This window comes from Leucoraja erinacea, chromosome 24 (assembly GCF_028641065.1).
Source record: "Leucoraja erinacea ecotype New England chromosome 24, Leri_hhj_1, whole genome shotgun sequence".
NCBI classification, from domain to species: domain Eukaryota; kingdom Metazoa; phylum Chordata; class Chondrichthyes; order Rajiformes; family Rajidae; genus Leucoraja; species Leucoraja erinaceus.
In genome coordinates, this window is record NC_073400.1 from 8034543 (window position 1) to 8045986 (window position 11444).

Sequence of the window (11444 nt, forward strand, 5' to 3'; positions counted from 1 at the left end):
AATGTAATGAGGTGAGTACAGAGATTTAATAAAAAAAGAGATTTGGGGTTAGGGGTTGAAAAGCTTGGAACTCAATATCGGAATCGGTTAAGAACAAAATATTTGAACTGAGGTATTTTAACTTAGTACGTGTATGTTTATATAAAGGGATAATTGGAAGGCAATGTGAACAAAACTGACAGGGATGATATTAAAATATCACACATGGCTAGATCACATCAGCTTGTCTGTCTTCAGCGTGAAAATACTATGGACTTTGTAGAAGGTCGCACTATGTACTTTGCCTTGAACAATTACGATCTAGTTTACCTAATATAACTGATAATTTATTGCACATTTATTTAGCCTCATAAAGTTATACAGCATGGAAACAGGCCCTTCAGCCCAACTTGCCTATGCTGACCAAGAAACCCCATTGACAGTGGTTCCACCTATTGGCCCACATCCCTCTACACCTTTTCTATCCAAATGTCTTTTAAATGTTGTTATTGTACCTGCCTCAATTACATCCTCCAGTAGCTCTTTCCATAGACCCACCTGTGTGAAAATTTGCCCCTCAGGTTCCTATTAAATCTTCCTCCTCTCGCTTTAAACCAATGTCCCAAAGGTTCCTGATTCCCCTCCTCTGGTTAAAAGACGCTGTACATTTGCCTTATTTATTTCCCTCGTGATCTCATACACCTCCACACGATCACCCCTCATTCTCAGCGCTCCTAGGAATAGACCCTTGCCTCTCCCAACCTCTCACCTATAGCTCAGGTCCACAAGTCCATGCTGTGTTATTGGGTTTAATGTCTTGTAAAGCAGCAGCAACTAAGAATGAAATTGTCACCATCAATGGTGCAAGTGACCATTAAACACTCTTGAATCTTGACAATCAGAAGAGGATTCCTAGTCTGGTGTTTCCCAACCAACAACTAAGGAAATGCTATAAAAGTATATCCACTGTTACAATGTAAAGGATGGCAGTCAGTTTGCAATTAGCGAATGGCCACAAATAAAATAATAATTAGATAGGAGGTACACAAAAATGCTGGAGAAACTCAGTGGGGGCAGCAGCATCTATGGAGCGAAGGAGATAGGCAACGTTTCGGGACGAAACCCTTCTTCAGACCCTTCTTCAGATCTAATAATTAGTCTGTTTCATGGTGGTTATGGATATAAAATGACCGGGACGCTGCATATAAGTTCCTCTGCCCTGCACCGTGAGATTCTTCATGCACATTTTAGATTCTGTACCATTTAGACAGCAGCTCCAACAGTGAGGGTCATCTTCACCATTCCACCAGAATCTCCACCTGGACTTGGTCTCAAGTCTCTGGAGTGGGTCTTGAGTCAACAGTCATCAGCTCTAGCTCCAAAGTTATTGGATTATAACCCATCACAAATATGTATTCAAGGTCTCTGTTGCGCACACTACTTTTAAATCCACAGTACCTCTGTCACCCACACTCCCAAACTCATGGTAAACTCACACTGTCACCTGTCATGTTGTCCCCGTCACACTGTCCCCCTGTCACACTATCCCTCGTCACACTGAACCCTGACACAATGTCCCTAAACCCACAAGGTCTCCCTCGATCACGCTTCCCCTAAAGTCATGGGTTACTTAAAAATTCTCAAATCAATTAACTAAATCTATTATTCATTATCTTTTTCTAGGTTGTCATGAATGCCAATGCATATTTACAAAAATATTAGCCTGCAGCTTGTGAAAGCATGAGAAAAACAATAGAGAAGAATAATGTCTCCTTAAGAATATTCAGTGGGTAAAATAAATAATCAGCCAGTACATTAGTCATATACATACAATGCATACAAGTGAAGCTGATAACTATTGAACATAACTATTTCCCTATTACACAAGAGCATGGCAAATAGAGTAAAGTTTCAAAGCACATAGCTCTCCCTAGTAAAAATGACTGCGCTCTTATATTGTAATAAAATAATCTGAATACAATTGTGATTGTCTGTTTAAAATGTATGATGAATTTTCTGTGAGAAGTACTTTGAGGGTGATCAGCCATATCGGGTGAAGCTGTTTTACTTTACAAAGTAGGTGGTTTCATGTTTACTTATTATTTTCTGCAGGGTCTGGCATGCTCCCAAGACGTCATTATGAATAGGTGTGTGATATTTGCTCAAGTAATACTGCCCGTAGGAAAATACCAACAGTGAGATGAGATAAACTGTCAAGGGATCTCTTCTTTCATTTTCCCTTACTGGATTGCCTTCATTGTGTGAAAGTTACTTTCTCTCATCTGCTCGTGCAGTAAGAAAAAAAACAACCCTCCATGAATCATCAAAAAGTACATGGAAGCTGCTTAGTAGAGTTGGCTGCATTGTATTCTTCACAAAACCCATTACTTTGGGCTCTGTTATAGATACTGAGACATAGCTTTTCCAGTGATACTAATTTTACATCACTGTTAGATCAAATGGTAATTGGAAAATATTGCATTCAATGTGGACAAAACTGTTTTGTTCCTTATACACAGTCCAAGGGTTTGCTAAGTTTTGCTGTTTAGAATGGCTGTTTGGTTGGGATGATATGGGACAGCTATTGGCCATGGAACAATGCTCCAACAGTGGCACAGCTTGCAGAGCTGCTGTCTCACAGCGTCAGCGACCTGGGTTTGATCCTGACTGTAGGCGCTGTCTTTGTGGAGTTTCTATGTTCTCCCTGTGACCGTGTGATTTTTATCCGTGTGCCCTGGTTTCCCCCTACATCCTAAAGACGTGCGGGGTTTGTAGTTTAAATAGCCTCTGTAAATTGCCCCTTCAGTGTGTAGGGAGTGGATGTGTTCATGGTATAAGCAAACTATTGTGAACAGGTGTTCGATGGACGGCGTGGACTCGGTATGCTGAAGGATCTGTTTCCGTGCTGTATCTCTAAACTAAACTAAACTCTTTGATGTACAACTCTCCCGCATTTAAAAACTGGATTTCACTCTGTTTTGGGTGCATTAAACATACTTTATATATTTTTTTAACATTGAAGGAGGCCATTTTTCACCATTGTGCATTTGCTGGTGCACAGAACAATTGCGTTCCTTACTAGTTTTCTTTGTTCTTTTGCAGGAAATAACTCACCTCCTTTTGTACAGTACATTACTATTTCTAGGGCAACATCATCTTCTAGTGCCCAGCAATTTCCAACATGGTTCGTTGGCTCCCAGTCAATAGGGAGCAGCAGTTTAGCACTGGAGTTCTTGTTTATGATCTTCCGCAACTCTCCAAATTAGGACATTTCAATCATTCAGAAATCATGACAGTTTGGGGAAAGCTGTCCATATGGAAAATTCGAGACAATAGAGATTGCAAATGCTGGAGTCTTGAGCAATAACTGACTTCTGAAGGAACTACGTGGATCAGGCAGCAACTGTGAAGGGACATAGACAGATGACGGTTCAGGTTGGGACCCTCCTACAGATTGATGGAGTAGAGGGGTGAAAGGGGTGAGGGGAAGGGGTGGGGAAAGTGATAGTGCATCCAGGTGGAGAGGTTGATTGGCAGGTGAGTCAAGTGGGGGAGTGAAGGGTGGAGTTAGTAACCAAGGGCCGAGGTGATAGGTGGACAATTACACATTAAACAAAAGGAAAAATGACAAAAGGAAATATATGTAAAACTAATTTCCTCAACATTTTAATTTCCCTCACTTTAATTTCATGTTTCATGTATCTTGTTGTGTTTTATCACTGTTTGCAGACGAAGTTCCCTCCTGGGATAAATAAAGTTCTATCGTATCGTATCGTGTCGTATCGTATCGTACATTGACAAAAGGGCTTAATGTCTTCTGATCCAGACAGCACTGTGTGTTACATCTAGAGGCCGGTTTTCCTTTTGAAAAGTTCGAGAGTTAATTCCCAACAAGGCTTGTGTTGGATGGGTCACAATCACCACTGCTTGGTGTTGCCATGAACAAGTCAAACTGATTCAAGTTCTGTGACCTGAAACATCACCCATTCCTACTCTCCAGAGATGCTGCCTGTCCCGCTGAGTTACTCCACCATTTTGTGTCTACCTTTGATTTAAACCAGCATCTGCAGTTCTTTCCTACACCTAAAGTTCTGCAGCTTGGTTGGGGTCAACACTGAACTGCAACTTAGTAATAGCGCAAGTGAAAAGAGGCTAAGGGCACGGGGAAATAAAACGCATGACAATTATTGATTAACCTAGTTTGCAAAATGCACCAACTATGGGCCGTTATTACCTTTGTCTCCAGTAGAAAGGAATTAGTGAACCAGCATCTCTATTGATTATGGTGATGTGAGTGTGAATCCACCACATTTTAACTCACGTAATTAACTATTTCTGGAATGAGAACATAGTATCAGTAATGTTGTCTACTGGGTGATTTTTGAGTAAAAGGTACAGCATGGAAACAGGCCATTCCACCCACCGTCCATGCCAACCATAGATCACCCGTTCACACTAGTTCTTTGTAACCCCACTTTCTCATTCACTCCGTACACACTGGGGAAATTTGCAGTGAACTATTAACCTACAAACCTGCACATCTTTGAAATATGGGAGGAGGTCCGAGTGCCAGAGGAAACCCACATGGGTCACTGGGTGAAAACGCAAGCTGCTGTCAGGCGGCATCTGAAGGTCAGGATGGAACCCAGGTCTCTGGTGTTTGGGACAGCAGCTCCATCAGCTGCGCCACTGTGCTGCTCCAGAAAGCCAACGCCTTCAGGGAAGGAGTCAACAATCCTTACCCTGTCTAACCCGTGTGTGACACCAGTCCATCAATGCAGTTGGCTCTTCTGTTCTCACTGAAAAGGCAAACAGCCAATCCAGCAGCAATTAGGCGCGGGCAATAAAGGCTGAAATTACCACCGAGGTCCACATCCCATAAATGAATCAAATAATAATCAGGATAAATATATGTTTGATATGAGAACAGTACCTAAGGCTTGGCTTCAGAAGATCTACAGATCCTTCTTTTCCAGTTGTACTCTGAATGTATTTTTGGTTTTCCAGACCCATATCGTGCTACAAGTGCAGGATCGGGGAGGTATTTGGATGCAGCTCGACATGCTGGATCAGTTCCAGGATGGCAAGGTCAGGAGCTGCAGCAAGCATATTTTGGCTTGCGTCTCAAAGCAGTTTCTTTTGTAGGAGAGTTTGCTTGGAAAACGAGTTTGTTCTCAAATGGCCATAAAACAGATTCCAGCAGCAACAATTCAACATTGGGAACTCAACCCTCAAATGCATTTGGGACATGGCCATGGCTAGAAAAAACACTGTGTGCTTGCTCGAGGAACACCCTAATGTAAATAGCCCCAGCTCATGCCATTAAAGCACTAGGTTATTTTCTTGAGCAAAACGAACTCTTCAGCTTTCCACTGGTGAGAACGAAGAAAAATACATGCAATTGTCATGAAACAACTTGTGTTTCATCTTCTTTTACTAAGAAAGCCTTTTAACTATATTGCTGATATAATCGGGTTAATGAATGTGATCGTATATGATTAGAATGGTAGAAACAGTAAAGATAATAGTTTTGTTATTAATACTGAGGCCTATTAAAACTCTGATAATGGTTGACTTTGTTATATTTACATTATTACCAAATCCTTGATCTTAATGATCAGTATCAATATGATTAAACAATATGATTATGCTAATCCAATTATATCAGGTATTTCTTTCTCTGTAATGTTTTCCTCTTTTTTTTATTAAGGTCCTCTTTCATTTAGAAGTAGGATTTGAAGGGCAGAAATAGTCACCTTACAATCCATAACTCAAGCTATTATTCTTCCCATGTGTATCTTGAACGTAATTGTCGATGCAAATTTCAACTTTGTAGGCCATCACACTAGTCTAAATGAGTCATAGAGTCATAGAATGTGGAAACAGGCCCTTCGACCCAACTTGCCCATGCCGACCAACATGTTCCATCTACACTAGTGCCACCTGCCCACTCGTGGCCCATAATGCTCTAAGCCAATCCATGTGCCTATCCAAATATCTCCTAAATGTTATGATGGTACCTGCCTTGACTACCTCCTTTGGAAGCTCATTCTATATACCCACCACCCTTTGTGTAAAAAAGTCACTCCTCAGGTTCTTATTAAATCACTCTCGCGCATCCCCCCCCCCCCCCCCCCCCCCCCCCACCCCCCCACTTCACCTCAGACCTATGTCCTCTGATTCTTGGTTTCCCCTACTCTAGGCAAAATTGCTTTATCCAATCTATCCCTCTCATGATTTTGTACACCACAATAAGATCACCCTTCATCCTCCTGCTCTCAAAGGAATAAAATCCTAGCCTGCTCACCCTCTCCCTATAGCTCAGGCCCTCGAGTCCTGGCAACATCCCCGTAAGTCTCCTCTACACCCTTTCCAGCTTGACAACATATTTCCTATAACATGGTGACCAAAACTGAACATAATACTTTAAACGGGGCCAAACCAATGTCTCATTCAACTTTAACATGACCTCCCAACTTCTATACTCAGTTCAAATTTACATATAAAACCACTGAAAGGATGTTGTCTGTTCCTACTACATTACACACAGTGCTTGGCAGTGTAGACACTCTTGGGCTTTGAATAACCAATCATCAAGAGAAGTAAAGCAAGCCCAAGTCATCAGCTGATCCTGCATTGTCGCAGTGAAATATTTCTCCAACGTAACCATTTGAATTCAAGTAAAACATTTGCAATGCACAGGTTCGAATGAATGAAATAAATCATTCAAACAGGCCCTTCCACCCAACTTGCTCACGCGATTAAAGAATAAATCATAATAAATCAGTATCTGACGCAGGTGAATAGATTTCATAAGCTTTCCTCTTCTCTTTCTTTTTGACCCCTACTCTGTTAATGTGTTCTTAGTTTTAATGTGTTCTTAAATTTAACACAAACTTCAGTGCTGAGAGAGAAAGGAGCTAATGCCTGCTCTGTGCCGTCGATGAGTTAGGATTGTCAGATTTTCTGTCTGCTATGATATGTAGTACGTAGCATTCCCCCATTTTGTAAAACCCACTTCAGTACAAATAAAGCTGAAATGGCCTGCACTGGCTGCAGATTTGAACAGCAATGAGCCATCAAACCTTTGTTGCCTTGGAAGGTGGTTTCCAAGGGAACTTGCCATGAACTTCATCTGTACCCAACAGTGTGAACTGAGGTGGTCAGCAGTAATACCACGGTCGACTCTGCTTCTGAAATCCTTGGTGTTAATGAACATGAATGTGTGCACACACCACAAGAGAGCCCCCAGAACCACCAACTGGGGATACATTCCAGCAAGGATTTGGTGGATAATTAAGTGTATACAAAATGAAGATCACTCCAAACTAAATTAAAGCCAAGAGTGCACGGGCACTAAATATTTTAAATAAAATTAAGATGAATAAATTTCAGAATATTTTCAGCACACAAAATCTGATTTCCGATCGTGAATTCTGATGGATCAAATTCTGATAGATCAGTGGCAGCAATCCGGTGGATCAAACATCAAATGTCTCTTCCCTATCACTATCTTATGGTCAGAATTCAGTCAATAGCTTAGAGCCTGAGGGGAAGGCATGTATGTCTTGGAGACGATTGAAGCACTCTGCAGCAATGGCTAGTTCACAAGTTCATAAGTGGTGGGAGCAGAATTAGCCCATCAGGCCAAATAATCTGTTCTGTGTTATAGGTTGAGGGATGAGTACTTGCCAGTGCACATTGAGCTCATAAGGTCAGAAGTGACAGGACACAGAGAATTAGACCATTAAGCCCGTCAAGTCTACTCCGCCATTCAATCGTGGCTGATCTATCTCTCCCTCCTAAACCCATTCTCTTGCCTTCTCCCCATAACCCCTGACACCTGTACTAATCAATAATCTATCTACCACTGCCTTAAAAATATCCATTGACTTAGCCTCCACAGTCTTCTGTGGCAACGAATTCCACAGATCGGGTCCTGGGACTGAATGGAGTGAGCTTTGTTATGGTGATGTGCTGCCTTTTAGTTAGCTTCAACATGGCATTACATCTCCATCTAACCCTGACAACCCCACACACCATCATTCTAGACTTCACCACACAGTCACTTTTAAGAGAAGCTCATACCTAACTTCATCCACCCATCCATTCAGAGCACTGACATGTTATGTTAAAAGAAAATATTACCATGATCAATCTTAAATTTTCATATTATTAGAATTTTTTCAGTCCCTCAGTCTGTTCCTGTAATTTAATTTGTCACAATTTTCCCAAGCTACCATTTGCAACCTAATTGTCACCTTCAATATTTATATAGATTCGTAACATCATACAACATGGAAACAGCCCCCTCCCCCTCCCCACCGAGTCCAAAGCACCTGTGTACACCCATCCCATGTTATTTTCCCCATACTCCCATCAACAGGCATTACTACTCACCTATTACACGCCTACACGCCTGCACACCTACACACCTACACACCTACACACTAGGGGCAATTTACTGTCACCAATTATGCTGTTAATCTGCATGACCTTGGGTTGTGGGAGGAAACTGGAGCACCTGGAGGAAGCCCACACAACCAAAGTGAGAATGTGCAAAATCACCAGAGACTGCATTGGAGGCCAGGATTGAACCCGGATCACTGGAACTGTGAGGCAGCTGTTCTATTATGCATGCCACTGTACCACCTGAAAGAGCTTACGTATTTGAGAACATCTTTTAATTTTGTAGAATTCTGGTGAGGTAACCTATTCTCATCTTTACATTTGTTGTAATGAAAGGTAATTGACCATGTTCTAAGGTTACAAACAGATAAAGTCATAGAAACATAGAAACATAGAAATTAGGTGCAGGAGGAAACTCGGCCCTTCGACCTGCACCGCCAGGATAGATCCTGATCATCCAACTCAGTACCGTACCTGCCTTCTCTCCATACCCTCTGATGTGCAAAATCACATCTAAGAGACTAAATATGGAGGCCCAACCACCCTCTGTTGCACCCCAGTCATTCACCAACTGTGAGGCAGCTGTCTCTATTTTATCCTTAAGCTGTGACCCCTTGTACCACCTGAACATCGGAACGTCTTTGCATCTAGCCTGTCCAACCTTTTAAGAATTTTGTAATTTTGTAGAATCTCCTAAATTCTAGAGAGTAACCTATCTCTCCAGTCTTTTTCATTTGTTGTCCTGACATCCCAGGTCAGTCTGGTGACCATCTTCTGCACTCCCTCTATGGCAATAAAACAAATATAAAGCCATATCCAAAGTTTGGTATAACTTTGGATAAAATATATGCTATTTCTCTGTGGAGCAGTGGTGAAAAGTTGCACTGGGTGATGTTAGTTGCTAAATCTCACTTTCATTGCCTCCATCAGACCAATCACACCATGCTCCCTCTCCTCAGAGTGTTCACTGTAAATGACTTATACTTCTTCACCCACTCACCTCTCATTTTTCCCATCTGGGCAGTAAGTGTTTGTAGACGATGTCATTGCCAAGTAAAAACACAATCACACACATAAGCGCACACACACTCACTCACAGGCACACACATAAATTCACACAAATTCACACACAATCTCACAGGTACACACTGACACACACGCTATCTCTCTCTCACACATACACACTTTCACACACACTTTCACACACACATGCACACACAAATATACTCAGGCACACACACAAACACAAGTTCAAACTCACAGGTACAGTCAGACAAATTGTCACACACACACGGATACACACTAACATACATATAGACAGACAGACTCTTACACATGCATACATGCGCAGGCGAACACACATACATATACATACACATACCCATACACAGACAGACATAGACACATACACACATGCACACAAATATATGTAGCTTCACTCAGGCACACGCAAATACACCTGCTCAAACTGACAGGTACCCACTTACACATTCACACACTCAGACAAATCTCCACACATGCTAACACATATATATACACTGACACTCTTAAACACCCATACGTGTGCACGCACAGGCAAACAGATTCACATACTCACACATTTACACAGATGGAGACATAGACACACATGCTGCATGTTCAGCAGATTTCCTTCCCTCCATAGTTCTCTCCCTACTTGAGATCAATGAAGCTTTGAGCTGATTACGAATTGAACAGGTGCCTTATTTGAACGCAACAGAATTTACCGATTGATACTCAGCGGAGCTCACAATTGAATTCATCTGGGGACAGGCAGTGTGTGCTTCACTCGTTGGGTCTGCAACAGACAATACTCTTTTCCATCCTTGAAATAAGGTTCCCAACAAAAGATAGTTTTAATCCAATTTACTGTCAAAAAAATTCATTTGCATGAGAGAAAAGAAGATGCAACCTATTCTTGACAAAGGATGCAAATATGCAAACAATGCTCAAGAAATGTCCAATTAACTTCAGAACAGTGAAAGAGGCCATTCAGTCCATAAAGTCTATGCTATCTTCCAGAGCAATCCCATTAATCCTAATTTCTGATTTATTTCCCTGTAACCTATTCCCTCTCACGTATCCTGGTTTCCAACTCCCTGGCATATCTCACCATATTTAGTATTTGAAAATAGCTGCACTGAGCAAGAGCGAGGACTAATTTCTAGCCCTTTCAAAGAGCTAGCACGTATATGATGGGCCAAACGGTCCCCTTTCTTTGCACATTTCCATGATTAAATTAGCTGATAAAACTTGCATCACACTGCATGCTCCCCTCAGCACAATCTGTTAATTCAGAGACCGTTCAATAGAACAATTTAGTCCTGGGTATACTGAGCCCAAACTGAAATCTGCTTATCATATACCCTGAACATGTACAGGAGATATTTAAGAATCAATTAACATGAAAAAGAAAACCAGCAGGTTTTGCTAGTATGTTCCTATGTTCCTAAACTGCTTCTATGAAAATTGCTCTACGCCTGCACACATAGAGCTACACTAATAACTTTTCATTGTTTTTTAAAAAAGCATGCAGAAAGGTAGACATCAAACTTACCTGCACCGACAATCTTACACCTTTTAAAAATAAAGAACTCTTTGTATCCACCGTTCGATTGCCTGGCTGAGGAGTGACTCTTATAAAGCTCCACAATACACCCTGCCCTGGTGGTTTCTGCCTGGCTATAGCTGCTGGAGGCAGTAACTGCATTTATAATCACACATTGTTTACCTGTACAAACACAATAGGCTTACATCAGTTGATTATGTATCCCGGCCAGTGTTAACTCATCAATACTTCTCCCAGTCCGCCTAATGACCTTGGCCCTCATCTGCTGTGATATTGGGGTTGGGTGACTCTGGGTGGAGGGGGCTGCGAGCAGGGGGGGGGGGGGGGGGGGGGGGAGGGGGAGGGGGTTTGGGTGGTGGGGCTGGTGGTAGTACGGGTTGGTGGGTGCATGCAATTTGGAGATCGACCTGTGTGGCTTCCCCTGGGTTTGGCAAAAGTGCTCAGGTTGAAGACCCAGTTGGATGTGGAC

General features: G+C 42.0%; 1 protein-coding gene across 1 annotated transcript in view; it reads right to left on the reverse strand.

Annotated features, from left to right (window-relative positions):
* The window catches only part of LOC129708616 (SAM pointed domain-containing Ets transcription factor), a 79924-nt gene extending 68848 nt beyond the window's left edge, over nt 1–11076 (reverse strand). Inside the window, exon 1 of the mRNA XM_055654470.1 lies at nt 10964–11076. The gene's annotated coding sequence lies outside the window, so the exon portion shown is untranslated. The remainder of the gene's footprint in view (nt 1–10963) is intronic.
* Between the last annotated feature and the right edge of the window lie 368 nt (nt 11077–11444).